Raw genomic sequence first — 15,503 nt, 5'->3', positions numbered from 1 at the left:
GGTTTGACGGTCTGATCGATGCTTCTTTGTCTCTGGATCTGTTTATGTTCATCAGTTTATGTTGTTCATTATAGTCCACAAATGAGTGAGATCATGTGATATTTATCTTTCTCTGACTGGCTTTTAAAAGGGGCACACGTTATTAAATAAGTAGATTAGAGTCAGCGGAGTGTGTTGTGGAACAGACTCAGGATACTTTGGTGCTATTTGTAAGGGTCAGATAAGTCCATATCAGGGAGGTGATTCTTGAATCAAGACTTGAAGATTGAAAACAAATGGAGATAGGCATGGCAGGAGGAGGAAATAACATAATGCAAAGATATGATGGCATGGCAGAATGTGATATGTTTGTAAAACTATCTATAAAAAACAACAACAACACAGTAAAAAATGTTATTTTAATCTACCTCAAAGAGTCCAAAAAGTTTCTGTTATTTATTTTCCTGGAATTTTAATTTCCATATCATTACTCAACTAAGTAGACCCTTGGAAGGCACCACATTGTTTTGCCAGGTGTGGCAGATGCAGCCTTACTTTGTGGCCCTGATGGCTACTTCTTAATAATTTCTTGGAACATTTTTTGTTTTTGTTTTTGTGTTTCAATAGGACCCCAAATAAGACACATATGAATATTTCCCTAGTCATTCAAAATAGAACTCAGACTGATATTATCACTGATTAAGAATTATATTGTCCTCACATATGTATATGAAGCTCAAATGCCTTTATTCTCCAGTAGCTCAGACCCTGTTTTACTTAATATGTATAAAACCATGAATCTTAAAGTCTAAGCCAATGTTTTTCAAAGCATGCTTATGATTTGCTAAGCCATAAAGAAACCGGAATACTTTAGATTAGAAACCTGCAGTGCAAATAAATGTATTAGTGTGGTGTATATTGAATGTTTATTTATACAAACCTAAGATTGCTAGGGAGAGTTCAAACAAATCACTATGATTCACATGTTTCCTAACAACCACCTGGGGGAGGAGTGCGATCTCCTCATTTAGTCTTAATCACTGGCAATCAGGGGCATTTGACAACTGGGAAATATCACACAAATTATTAGAAGAGCAATCATAAAAGATAATAAAGGATAGGAAGAAAAATAGTCTCCCCTGTGCCAGGGATTTATACACAATTATTTAAAATATTTAAAGACCTTTTTGCATCCCCTCCCAAGCCATCAGGTTTAAATCTGAGTTGTCTTTTTAACTGAAGTCCACAGTCTCTAGTAGGCCAAGTATATTTTATACGCAAAGTAAAACAAATGGATTTTAATACTGAGATTCAGATATTAGTTTTTGTATATCTCCTCAGCCATTGGTGCCTGGGTGGAAGTTTTAGCTTTGTAGTCTCTCTTTATAAACCTGTAAATATTTCTAGACCAAGAAGTGCCTAAGTATCCTGTCACCTTAGCTTTTATGTCAGAGATCTGAAATCATGCCCTCCGGTTCTGTATTTCACCACTCCAATCTCTGCCTTCAGCTGCCAGGAGTAGGAAGAGAGTTAGAGAACCCCTTGTTAGGTTTTGGGGGCCCTTTGTTCCTATTCTATTGACTGGATCTAATTGCAAGACCCCACCTGACTGCAGGAGAGGTTAGAAAACATGGTCTGTTTGTAGGCCCTGGAGGAAAGAGAGCTAAAGTTTGGTGAACACGATGCATTGTCTCAGCCACACACATCAATTTTTTCTTAGTGACTGTTGTCAGCATTATGGATGGGTTGCATGTAGAAAAACCTCAAATCTGTCCTACCAAGCACGTATTCATAATTTTGTCTGTTCACTCAACAAATAGTGAACATCACTCTGAGCAGGACACTGGGCAAAATGCACTTGGTATGTGATACTAAACAGAGCATGTAACAGAGATATATAACAGACCGGCCTTCTGAAGCTTACAGTCTCCTACTAGCTAGCACATCTATTTTCTCATCTGCTTCTTCATCTCAGAGCTGTTGATGGTGTAGTAAAAGGATGGAAGGGAAGGCAAGCACTTCTCCTAATTTACTCTCCCAGAGGTGAGTCCAGTAGTAGGCACACATATAATTTTATCCACTACAGCCAACTTAGGGACCATCCAGAAGAACATGTAATTTATGTTTTATAGTGCTTTTTATTTTTTTAAATGCTTACTTATACTAGTGAAGAGGACTTGAAATTAGCTGTGTGATCTTAGACAAATGACTTAAGCACTCAAAGTTGATTCTTGACCTATACAATGGGAATAACGATAGAATCTACCTCTTAGCATGATTTGAGAATTAAATGAAATTTGTAATGTGGCTAGCTGAATGCTTAACCCACCATAATAAAAAAGTAATGTTAACTTGTGTTGTCAATTTTTAAAATACATATATTTATTGATTTCAGAGAGAAAAGGAGAGAGAGAGAGAGATAGAAACATCAGTGATGAGAGGGAATCTTTGATCTGCCTCCTGCATGCTCCCTACTGGTGATAGAGCCTGAAACCCTGACATGTGCCCTGACCTGGAATTGAAACTTGATCTCCTTTTTCATGGGTCGACACTCAACCTCTGAGCAACACTGGCTGGGCTTGTGTTGTCATTTTTATTTGACTTTAATAACAACCCATATTGTATAGATGAGAAACCTACAGTTCAGAGAAGTTAAGTATCTAGAAAGTGGTTGTACAACTTAGTAATCACAGAGTCGGGACTGATTCCTGGGTTAATGCTCTATTGTTGATTCATAATTCCTTGTAAGGCCTACAAGTTATAGAGTACTTCTGAGGACTATTTACTTTCTTCTGTATTAAAAAGAAATGAGGTTAATCTCTTTAATAAAATGGAAAGACAGAAACTAGTTCTCTTAGTAACCAGTCATGAGAATTTTTATGAGCATGAAATTTTGGGTTCCAGGCAGCATATTATCAAACACCTGCACCTTGCTGCCTTTATGTAAAGGTTGCTGTAGTTGGCAGATGGTGTGGAAAGAGGAGAGTGGGCGTAAGATTTAGAATGCCTAAGTTCTAACATTTGTTCTACAGGTGGCCAGCTGTACGACTAGAGATAAATTACCTCACCTCCCTTCAGTTTTTCATCCATAAAATAGGCATCTAGAATGTCATGTAGTTATTTAGCATCCTGCCAATGTAGCATAAAGCAAATTAACTAATGAGTGAGAAGATAATAAATACTACATCGTATTTTGAATTTAGAAGTGAACTCAAGTCATCTTTACATCTAAACTGCTGAATCCCAGTCCGCTGATCCTAGGCCACTTTATTGCCTGGAGAGTGTAAATTCAGCATCCCTATGAAGTAGAGAGAGTCTGAATAGTCTCTGTTGCCATGGTAGAGAGCATGCTACAGATATGTATTGTGTCTGTGTTGAAAGACTAATTTATGAACAGACTGAAATTCATATCCTACAACTAGCTCTGTACCCCCACAGAAACAGACATGGTGTATGGTAGGCCTGTGAATAATCTTTTATAACCAATTAACTTGTTATCCTCAAATGATATCTTTTTGGTCATCATACTTTTACTTCATGAAAAAAGACTCATCATATTGAATGATACAGTTATATTTCAGTCAAAATGTTACAATTCAATAAGAGTTTATATAGTATTTTTACTCTGCAAGATCAAGTTGGCAAAAAAAATGCGGATAAATTTAAAGACCTTAAAAAATCATTGATGGAACATTTTATTAGTTTTTTTTTAAAATATATTTTTATTGATTTTTTTACAGAGAGGAAGGGAGAGGGATAGAGAGCCAGAAACATCTATGAGAGAGAAACACCGATCAGCTGCCTCCTGCACACCTCCCACCGGGGATGTGCCCGCAACCAAGGCACATGCCCCTGACTGGAATCGAACCCGGGACTCCCCACTCCACAGGCCGATGCTCCATCCGCTGAGCCAAACCGGCCAGGGCTCTATTAGGTTTTTTAGAAAATAAAAAAAAAGGTCAGATGTTTAGCTCATCATTAATCTTTTAACCAATTTATTTTTACCTATGAAGAAACTGAGGCACAGAGAAATCCATAACTAATTAGTCACAGATGAGGGATGTGAGGACCTAGGTTTTCAGATTCTTTATAACTGTGTTTTTTTCTCCAACTGCATTTAGTACATTCATCTTGAACTTGCTTTGGTTCCATGAAGAATTTTATTGCCAGAGTGTCAATGGAGAGACAGTGAATGTAGGGGGATAAAGATAGACTAATAGCCAGTTGCACACATGGTTTAATTTTCATCTGAATCTCAGTTGCTTAATTTGTATATATCTAGAACAGAAATATTTGCCTCCTTGCATTGCCATGGGACTTAAATGAGATAGGAGTCAAAAACTGGGGCTTAGTTGGATTCAACAATCATCAGTTTCTTTCTTTCCTAATAATATTAGGTTCTATTAATTGTATATATTTTGTGTCATAATTTGTGGTTAAACTCTTTCCATGAATCATCTCATTAATTGCTTAAAACACAAGGAAGCTGAAGCTTCTAGAAATTAAATCTAGTCCCAAGGTCACCAGGTAAGTATCAGAGACAGTTTTCTACTTTAGATGTCCCTTACACAGGAGACCATGCTCTTTTTTTTTTTTTTTTTTTTTTTTTTTTTTTGTCCTCATCTGAGGCTAGGATATGCTTATTGGTTTTAGAGGGGAAAGGGAGAGAGAGAAACATTGATGTGAGAAATGTCTTTCGGTTGCTCTCCATATGTGCCCCGAAGGAGGTCAAACCTGCAACCTAGGTATGTGCCCTGCAGGAATCAAACCCGAAACTGTTTGGTATATGGGAGGACATGGAAACCATTCTCTTGATCACCATGTGTATTTATTTCCTATTGGTACTGTAATAAATTACCATAGATTTGGTGGGTTCAACAGCACAAATTTATTATCTTACCGTTTTGGAGGTCATAGACCTAAAGCCAGTTTCGGTGGACCACAGTCAAGCTACCAGCAAAGCTGGCTCCCTTTGGAGGCTGTAGGACAGAATCCATGCATTGCCTCATCCAGCTTTTGGAGGCTGCCTGCCTCCTTCACTCAGGGCTCCTTTTCTCCATCTTCAAAGCCAGGGGTGCATCTTGCTTCCATGATCACATTTCTGTCTTCTCTAGTGGCCAAAGTTCCTTCTCCTCTCTCTTTGAGGGTACATGTGATTACATTTAGGGCCCATGTTGATAATTTAGAATAATCTCTTCATCTCAAAACCCTTAATTTAACCCCATCCCTTTTGCCTCATAAGGTAACATTCACAAATTCCAGGATTTCAGACCTGGGTATCTATAACCCCATTACTTTATTTCTCTTTCCTTCCCTGTTATATAGTAACCAAGCTTTAGTTTTCTCTTCTAATTGCCATGGTCTTTGGGATTAAAGTCCATCTCTTGATGGGTTTGTTTAAACAAATGAATTTGGCTTTGTGGGAGGTGCCAAGATCCACATGCTGAGAAAATGTAGATAGGTCAGATGGGTTCTTGATTCTTGGGCAGCATGAACTCTTGCTTTGATCTCAACCAGCTGAGAGCACCAGGTTTGATTCAGCTCAACCCTGAAAAAGGCTAAATGTATGGCTTCTCCCTGACCCCTGGTATGAATTGTCCCAGGGGGATTGGGAAGTCTGGAGACGTGGCCAGGACAGGCTCTAAAGTTTCCTTATTTTCTTAAAACTTTTGTATTTTTTTCCTTGATTCTACAAGCTCTGTTTATATTTATGAGAAGCTTTTTGCTGTAAGTTTTGTTAATGGCAGAGGCATGGTCTTGAAGTCCTTCTGTGATTCATGTCAGACATACTCTATAATTTTTTAACCTATTTTCCATCATCTATGTATCCATCTTTCTATATACTTATCATAGTTAAACATAAATACAAGATGTTTCATGAAATTTCTGGTTCTTTTTCTTTGTTGTCATTGTTCTTAATCCTCACCTGCAGATATTTTTCCATTGGTTTTTAGAAAGCTTGGAAGGGAGAGTAAGAAACATCAATGTGAGAGATACACATTGATTGGTTGCCTCCTGTATGCACCCTGACCAGGGGCAGGGATTGAGCATGCAACCAAGGTACATGCCCTTGACCAGAATCAAACCCTTCAGTCTGCAGACCGACACTCTAGCCACTGAACCAAACCAGCTGGGGTGAAATTTCTAGTTCTTGATGATAGAGAAGGCAAACTACCTATACTGTTTTTAAAAACTATTTCTCATAATGTAATAAACTTACTATTAGATTCTTATTTATTTATTTATGTATTTATGTATTTATTTATTTATTTGTTGTCTAAAGTTTTACATATGTCTCCTTTTTCCCCGCTTGACCGCCCTCCCCCAGCCATTCCCACCCCGGGCAAGCCCCCACCGCCCCAGTGTCTGTGTCCATTGGTTATGCTAATATGCATGCATACAAGTCCTTTGGTTGCTCTCTAACCTCCCTTCCCCTGCCATTTGTCTCTGGATCTATTCTTGTTCATCAAATTATATTTATCATTATATCCCACATATGAGTGAGATCATGGGATATTTATCTTTCTCTGACTGGCTTATTTCACTTAGCATAATGCTCCCCAGTTCCATCCATGCAAATGGTAAAAGTTCCTTCTTTTTTATAGCAGCGTAGTATTCCATTGTGTAGATGTACCAAAGGTTTTTTAAGCCACTCATCTGCTGATGGGCATTTAGATTGTTTCCAAATCTTAGCTATTGTTAATTGTGCTGCTATGAACATAGGGGTGCATATATCCTTTCTGATTGGTGTTTCCAGTTTCTTGGGATATAGTCCTAGAAGTGGGATTACTGGTCAAATGGGAGTTTCACTTTTAACTTTTTGAGGAAATTCCATACTGTCTTCCACAGTGGCTGCACCAGTCTACATTCATACAAGCAGTGCATGAGGGTTCCTTTTTCTCCACATCCTCGCCAACACTTGTCGTTTGTTATTTGTTGATGATAGCCATTCTGGCAGGTGTGAGATGGTACTGCATTGTCGTTTTGATTTACATCTCTCGGATGATTAGTGACTTTGAGCATGTTTTCATATGTCTTTTGGCCTTCTGTATGTCCTCTTTCAAAAAGTGTTTATTTAGGTACTTTTCCCATTCTTCAATTGGATTGTTTATCTTCCTTCTGTTAAGTTGTATGAGTTCTCTGTAAATTTTGGAGATTAAACCCCTATGGGAGATAACATTGGCAAATATGTTCTCCCATGCAGTGGGCTTCCTTATTGTTTTGTGGATGGTTTCTTTTGCTGTGCAGAAGCTTTTTATTTTGATGTAGTCACATTTGTTTATTTTCTCCTTTGTCTCTATTGCCTTTGGGGCTGTGTCTATAAAGATATTGCTATGACATATGTCTGCTATTTTGCTGCCTATGGAGTCTTGTAGGATTTTTATGGTTTCCCGTCTTACATTTAAGTCCTTTATCCATTTTGAGTTTGTTTTTGTGTATGGTGTAAGTTGGTGATCTAGTTTCATTTTTTTGCATGTATCTGACCAAATTTCCCAACACCATTTATTGAAGAGACTATCTTGACTCCATTATATGCTCTTGCCTCCTTTGTCAAATATTAATTGAGCATAATGGCTTGGATCGATTTCTGGGTTCTCTGTTCTGTTCCATTGGTCTATGTCTGTTCTTGTGCCAGTATCAGGCAGTTTTGAGAACTGTGGCTTGGTAATATAGCTTGATATCTGGTATTGTGATCCTTCCAACTTTGTTCTTCTTTCTCAGGATTGCTGTGGCTTTTCGGGGTCTTTCTTTATTCCAGATGAATTTTTAGAGAGTTTGTTCTAGATCTTTGAAGTATGCTGTTGGTATTTTAATGGAGATTGCATTGAATCTGTAGATTGCTTTGGGTAGTATGGACATTCTAATGATGTTGATTCTACCAATTCATGAATATGGTATGTTCTTCCATTTGTTTATGTCTTCCTCTATCTCTTTTTTCAATGTCCTGTAGTTTTCAGACTACAGGTCCTTTACCTCCTTAGTTAAGTTTATTCCTAGGTATCTTAATTTTTTGGTGCAATGGTAAACGGGATTGTTTTTTTCATTTATCTTTCTGTGAGGTCATTATTGGTGTATAAAAAGGCCATAGATTTCTGGGTGTTAATTTTTTAATATTCTTATTAATTTTTATTATAACTGATCATCTGAAGAATCTTTTTGTTATTTCTAATATAATGATTAAAATACTTGAAAAGTGTCTGTAAGCCTAGCATTTCATAAAAGAAATCAAGACATTTAGTTTCCCTCTTACTTTTCTGTCAATTCAACAATTTCTGAATCATTTCCATTTGTTAATTTTTTAATTTTCATTAATTATTAATTTATTAATTTATTTACTTAATTTTTCCATCCTCATTTATCCCCTCTATGCCCTTTTCCACTTCACACTCCCACCTTCTCACCCCCATTCCCACCATCACTTTTCAAGACCTATATTTTTTTAATGTCAATTGCAGACAAAATATAATTTCCCTCCAGGAAACTTTCTAGGAGTAAAGCCTTGAACTCACTACAGCTCAACTCGCAGAAAAAAAAAATTGAAGAAAACAATACTTATGGAGGAATTTCAGAGAGATATTTATATTATATTATCCTCCAGCTATTTTAAAACCAATCCTCACATTAAACAGTTTAGTAGAGGAGGCTGCATAAATAAACTTGATCCTTTGCCCCTCTGCAGAATTACTTGAACTTCACCCTGCTTTAATTTTAGATCACTGGCCTCCATTAAAGGACAGGGTATGAAATAGCTCAAGGAGAGTAGCCCAGGCCAAAGGTCAGTATTAGAACCTAGTTGAGCTCTGGCTGGTTTGGCTCACTGGATAGAGTGTCAGCCTGGGGACTAAAGGGTGCCAGGTTGATTCTGGTCAAGGGCATGTACCTTGGTTGCAGGCACATCCCCAGTAGGGGGTGTGCAGGAGGCAGCTGATCGATGTTTCTCTCTCACTGATGTTTCTAACTCTCTATCCCTCTCCCTTCCTCTCTGTAAAAAAATCAATAAAATATATTTTTTTAAAAAGAACCTAGTTGAACAAAACATTCTTTTTTTTCCCCTTTAGTCTCAGGGTTAATTGTGAACCTGGATTCATGCATTTTCCGTGTTTTGAGGATCCAATCCTCTACTTTGAAGGTACTGTCTTTCAGGGCCTCTGTTGCCCATAGAATGACAACATACTGTTTTCCTCCCCAGAACAGCGCAGCATGTGTGCCTACAGGTGGTCACAACGTCTTTACCACATTTGCAATCTTTATGTTCGTCGGCTCTGTTGTGTTGCCAGGATTAATTCTTGAATTCCTTTTTCTGATTTCTTAAAGGCTCTTGGCACTGTCTTTGTCCATTTGGCTTAGCTGGTTTTGCCTCCACCATATCAGTTAGCATAATCACATTCATTTGTTCAGCATCAAGTAGGCTTGTGACTCCAGGTGACTTGTACCTGGAGATCATGCTAAATTTCATTTGTTTCTAATTTTGTCAGTGGATTCAAGAGGTTATTGGCTTTTTCTGGGCCCTTTTCCCCCCCCTGAGGGTTTGCATTGTCTCTTTGAGAAAACTGAGTGTGACAGAAAATAGAGGTCTAGTCTGCAGTTGGTTACTGATGTTTATGGGTGATTTTTAGACTCTCCTCATTTTCCTATTGATTATGGCCTGTGTACCTCATAGTTACTAGGAAGATTAATGCTTGTGTAGCAGTTGCTAGAATGTAGGGCTTTAGAAAGGAGGGCTTTAATAGTGATATAGAAATATGTATAAACCAAAAAGAACTTGTATGAATACATGCATAACCCATGGACACAGACAATAGGGTGGTGAAGGCCTGGGGCAGGGGGCTGGAGTGGGCTAGGAGAGGTCAATGGGGGGGAGGGGGACATATGTAATAACAATACAGTTTTAATTAAAAAAAGAAAAAACTTGTATAGAGATGATTAAAAAGCAACAGAGCTTGAGGTAGTCTTGACTAGAAAGAAAGCTCATGAGAAGACTTGGAAGTTGAAGACTTGTCATTCCTGAGAATAGTCAAACATTATGGTCCAGCTCCCTTGAGAAGACAAGATGGAGGTGATCTGTGGGCAGGTTGCATCCAAGTAAGATTTCAAAGTCCTAAGATCTGTTACTTTGAGAGGTTGATCAGAATCTACCTCTTCATTGTGGGCTTGATTTTTATCAGCATATGAACAGCAGGTGCATCTGAAGAGAAGACAGCAATGAATATTCTGCATCCATTCCTAATTGTGTGAAGTTCTATGATCTTATTAAATTCATAATAGAAATATATTTCAGTTTGATGTGGTTGGAGCTATGTGGTTGGAATCATTTTGGCTGTGGCTATAAGATAAGAATACTCTTTAAATGTTTTGAGGATATGCTTATTTAAACAAAGATCACATTTAATATGGCACTGAAGCAACAGCAGAACAAAGAGCATTTAGCTATTCTTTAATGGAAGTTAGAGGATAGCTAAATTTTCTGGGAGAGATATATAAACATTTCTTCAATTTATTAATAAGTTGTGAATCATTTGACGTTTTATCTTCCTTTGGGGAAAATAGACAAAGGAAAGAAGAGCTAGAAAAAGACCAAAAAGGTCTGAATAATGTGGGCCAATAAGATGATGGTTTATAATTTTCTATCTTGGTAAAACTCTTCCAAACTGCTTTTTAAATTAATAATTTCTCTCCATTAATCTTTAGTAAACAGAAACATATAATCTGAAAGTTTCTGTCAATGAAAGTCAGAAACTTAGATTAATACTTTTAGAAGTTATGCTTAAAGAAATGCAAACTTGAGTAAAAGAAAACAAACAAACAAAAAGTTAGAATTGTGATAAGTTAGTTTGGTAGAGACCAGGATGTAAAAGCCAGGAAAGCTATGGGATATTGAAACACAGGGAACAAAGGGGAATTCGGTGGGGGCACATGAAATATGAATTATTTATGTTCTCTGTTCAAGAATAGCTAAAAGGTTGTTTTCCTAAGAGAGAGAGGTTCCTTAAAAGTTCAGGTGTAATTACTAGTAATTACTGAGTTTTTTTCCTTCTTAAAAATAATTTATCATAGCCTTGATTCCCCAGGTCTTTGCTAATAAACTGTGACCCAGCTGTAGGACATGAAATGGACAAGATAGTACTTTTAAATCTAGAGACAGTGTAGAGTAGTGGTAGGAACAGAGCCTTTGACAAATATCCCTTGAAAGATTTGCTGAAATTCTCTGAGACGATCTTCATTGGTAAAACCACCTTTAATAATACCTGCCTCATAGTATGTCTTAAAGGGATGTTCTAAGGATTAAATGACAAAATATGCAAGTTGCTTGACACCCAGTAAGTGCTCAAAATTTTGTAGTTTCTACTGTTTTTATTGTTGTTTCTGAATATTTAAGTGTAATTATTATTCTGTGGACTATATTTATGTGGTGAGATGAAAATTTGAAGGTGTTTGTTGAATGTTAAATAATGATTATAAGTGAAGCAGATGAACAAAAGGTCCAGAAGAAAAGTGTGACTCAAAGGCCAATCTTTCTTGAACACTGACCAGACTGAAGCAAATTTTTGGCTGCAGCAAGCAAAACAAATATGCCCATGATCAGACCCTTCATCAGGTGCATGGAGCCAAAGCTTTGGGAATAATTACCTTCAGCTCAGGTCATCGAAATCATCCCAGATTTTTGAGATGCCAGCAGTGAGAGCTGGTGCTCTCCAAGTCAGGAAATATGAATCGGAAACAGGATGTGATCCTGGCAGAGATCATGAGGATGATCATTTATGGCATTTGTTTTGAACAGGAATAAGATTGGTACCTGCTCATAGATGGCCAGGCTCCTGAAGCTATGAGGAAATAATTCTGGGCAGGTAGGCAGAAACTCCCACGTATAGTTTTATTGCTCACTAATGTGCTAGAAAAATTTTGGCAAGATACGTAAACTCTCATGAACTCTCAGAGCCTCAGATTCCTCCTCTGAGCAAAAGGATTGGACAAGGATTGAAACCTTTAAGGTTTCTTTTAACATCTTGTCAACTAGTATATATTAATGTTTTTGAAAAATTTTTTAGTCTATTTAGTTTATTAGACTATAATTAATAAACTTACTCTCTGTGATTGCATATTTACAATTTGTAAATTTTTCCCTAGATATTTATGCATTCTGGGATTTATTTATTTTTTATTTTTTATTTTTGCCTTTTTTATTGGTTCGTCCACATGTTAAGTGTATGAATAGAAGAGTCACCGCACAGTTTTCCAAATTAACTGAATTTTGGCTAGTGAGTCAACAGAGTTTAGAAAGTTTGTAAACAGCATTGAATCTTATAGTCTCATTCACATTTATATAGGAAATATTTTTCAAGAAGATAGATATTTATGGTGAATGAGGCAGACAAAGTATTTGCATATAGTGGTCTCCGGACAGCTAGGCAAAGTTTACAGTTTTAAAACCAGAGGCCACAATGGTTAATTAATTTTGTCCCAGGCTTTTTACTAAGGAAATGAGATCCTTTTTTCTTTAATGGACAATGTTGTTTTTTAATCAAGAGCTGGGTAAATAATTAAAGTAGAATTCAAGTACACTCAGTCAACTAATGTGCTCTCAAACAAAATCGAAGGTGGAAAGTGGGCATGGATATGGTTTATGGGAGTGTTCAGAGGTTCATCTCAGTTGCAGTCCCTCTTCCCCACACTAAATTGCTAAATAATATCACTAACTACTTTTTATTTTGCAATGACTTTCAAAAACTCTGGAGAGCATCTCTAAGTGAGATACTTTCAATTCTTTTCTTTACTTATTTCTCCTTGGAAGAGTCATAGGCTTCCAAGAACTTGTGAGGGTTGCATTCCAGATCTTCCTCAGTACTTAGATGTAAGACTTGAGAATTTTTAAATTTTCATATGAGGAAAATCGTGCTTTTATGCCTACTCATAAAGCAATAGTGCAGTGGTAGCCAAGCTACCTCCTAGAGCAGTAGAAAACATCCAGGCAGAAAGACATATTTTTGTTTACTTATATCACAGATATTTCACTCTTAAGAAATAGAGCACAGTGAGAAGGATAAACTCTTCTCAGTTTCCCAGTGGTCATGTTCTAACCACAGTATTAAGAAAATGAAGATCTATGTTAACCTCCCCTCTTGTCTCTCCAATTTCTCCAGACTGTGGAATGTTGGGACTCATACTGTGAATACTCTGAGAATCAATTATTGTCAGATTCTGTTTTCAGGGCTGCCAGACAATATTTTGGCTCAACTTCAGTCCATTTGGAACACAGCTGTTAAGTTGTTGACAAAAACTAAGGAAATATGAACATGTTCCACCCTTTCAAAAAGAATGCATTTTCTGGCAATCAACCTGATGGGCTTGAAATTTTCTTATTGGAGAGCAAGTTAGTACCACCCTCTGGCATCCTTTTGGGCTGAACTGGTCATTCCTGTGTTCCCGTATACGTGGCACCCTCCATTTACCACTTGGGATATTCAAAATTTATTTCTGATCATGAATTTGAGCTTTATATTATTCTGTTGAAAACTGCCCCACAACTTTAAGTTTTCCTGGGATTTAGAGTCTCTTTGGTCTCACCACTTGAGGCATATTAAAAAAAAAAGACTATTATGACAAGTTAGCACTGATTTACTTCCAAAGGATTAGTGGTAGTACTACTCTGCCTGCTTTCTATTGCAGGTAATAGAAAATCCTATTCCACTGAACAATAAATAGTGTGTGACCATTTATATAACAAAACAGGGACTTATAATTATATGTATATTGGTTTACATAAAAAATAAAGCCAGTGGGAAGATAATTTTAAGAAAATGTTTACCTATAGGAAGAGGGAGATAACAGGTTAGAGAAGACAGAAGAAGAAACTAGGCTTCCTTAAATATATCATGTTTGTGGATTTGTTTTCAGAATTATATAAGTATTCACTTAATAAAAAATGAAGTAAATGTAAAAGAAATTTATAAAACTTAAAATGAAAAATAATAAATTCATTTAAAGCTATATACTAGTAATACTGCCCAATATAACTTTTGTGATGATAAAAGTGTTCTGCAGTAAGCATTATTCAGTACAGTAGCCTCTAGCCACATATGGCTATTGAACACTTGAAAGGTACCTAGTGTTACTGAGAAACAAAATATTAAATTATATTTAGTTAATTCAAATTATAATTTTAATAGCTACATGTGGCTAATGGCTACCCTACTGGACAACTTAGAAACAGAATAATCACAGAACAGAGATAAATTGCTGCAAGTGATTTTAAAATGCAATGATTTGGTTGTATATTCCTAGTGGGGCAATACTCTAAAGCCAAAAGAACATAAAAAATAGTATTACACTGTTTTCAGTAATGACTTTTTTATAGTAATACTGGTGTCATTTTGAAACTGTTAGGTGTATATTATGAATAAATCAAATGAGTAAATATGCTGATTTCTTTGAGAACTCAAATTTTTGGCACAATTGGAAGGAGATACAGGTCGAAGTTTGATACAGTTAAGTTAAAACTTTTTGAAGCATTTAATGAACTTATGATGTATGTTTTCTTAGGAAATATTTCCCAGCTCTATCCATCAAAAAGGCCTAGAAAAGCTAAGTAAGCAAGCATTTATTCTGCCGTGTCTATATGAACTATACATCAGGGAAACCAAAGAATTGATGAAATAAGTTTTCTCTTTATGACACTATTCTATCCTATCTAAGAAAAGATAATATGCAAATTGACCGTCACTCCAACACACAAGATGGCCACCGCCATGTGGTCAAAGATGGCCACCCCCATGTGGACACAAGATGGCCAGCAGGGGAGGGCAGTTGTAGGCAATCAGGCCTGCAGGAGAGGGCAGTTGGGAGGGACCCGGCCTGAAAGGGAGGGAAGTTGGGGACAAACTGGCCTGCAGGGGAAGGCAGTTGGGGGCAACCAGGCTGGCAGGCAAGGGCAGTTAGGGGTGACCAGGCCGGCAGGGGAGCAGTTAGGCATTGATCAGACTGGCAGGGGAGTTGTTAGGGGCAATCAGGCAGGCAGGCTGGCGAGCAGTTGGGAGCCAGCAGTCCTGGATTGTGAGAGGGATGTCCGACTGCCTGTTTAGGCCCGATCCCACTGGTATTGGGCCTAAACAGGCAGTCAGACATCCTTGAGAGGTCCCAGATTGGAGAGGGTGCAGACTGGACTGAGGGACACACACCCTCCTGCACAAATTTTGTGCACCGGGCCTCTAGTATAATAAATAAAAAAGTAATGATACAATTACAATATTACTATCTTCCAGCCCATGATGAATTAATGGATATGGTCAGTACTCACCAGTGGATAAAAATTTCTTAAAAAGGTAATAGTAGTATATTATGATGATGTACACGGCTTAAGTTTTACTTTTTTTTTTTTTTTTTTTTTTTTTTTTTTGCTCTTGTTTGCAGCTGAAAATGTGAAAAACCAAACATAAAGTTGTCTCACAAAAGAAAACCAAAAAAAAACAGACCCACAGTCAAACCTGACTCTGATCTAGATCCAACTACCAATTTACAGAAGCTATAAG

Source organism: Myotis brandtii, unplaced genomic scaffold (assembly GCF_000412655.1).
Source record: "Myotis brandtii unplaced genomic scaffold, ASM41265v1 scaffold125, whole genome shotgun sequence".
NCBI lineage: Eukaryota > Metazoa > Chordata > Mammalia > Chiroptera > Vespertilionidae > Myotis > Myotis brandtii.
Note: the sequence above shows the minus strand (reverse complement) of the source record.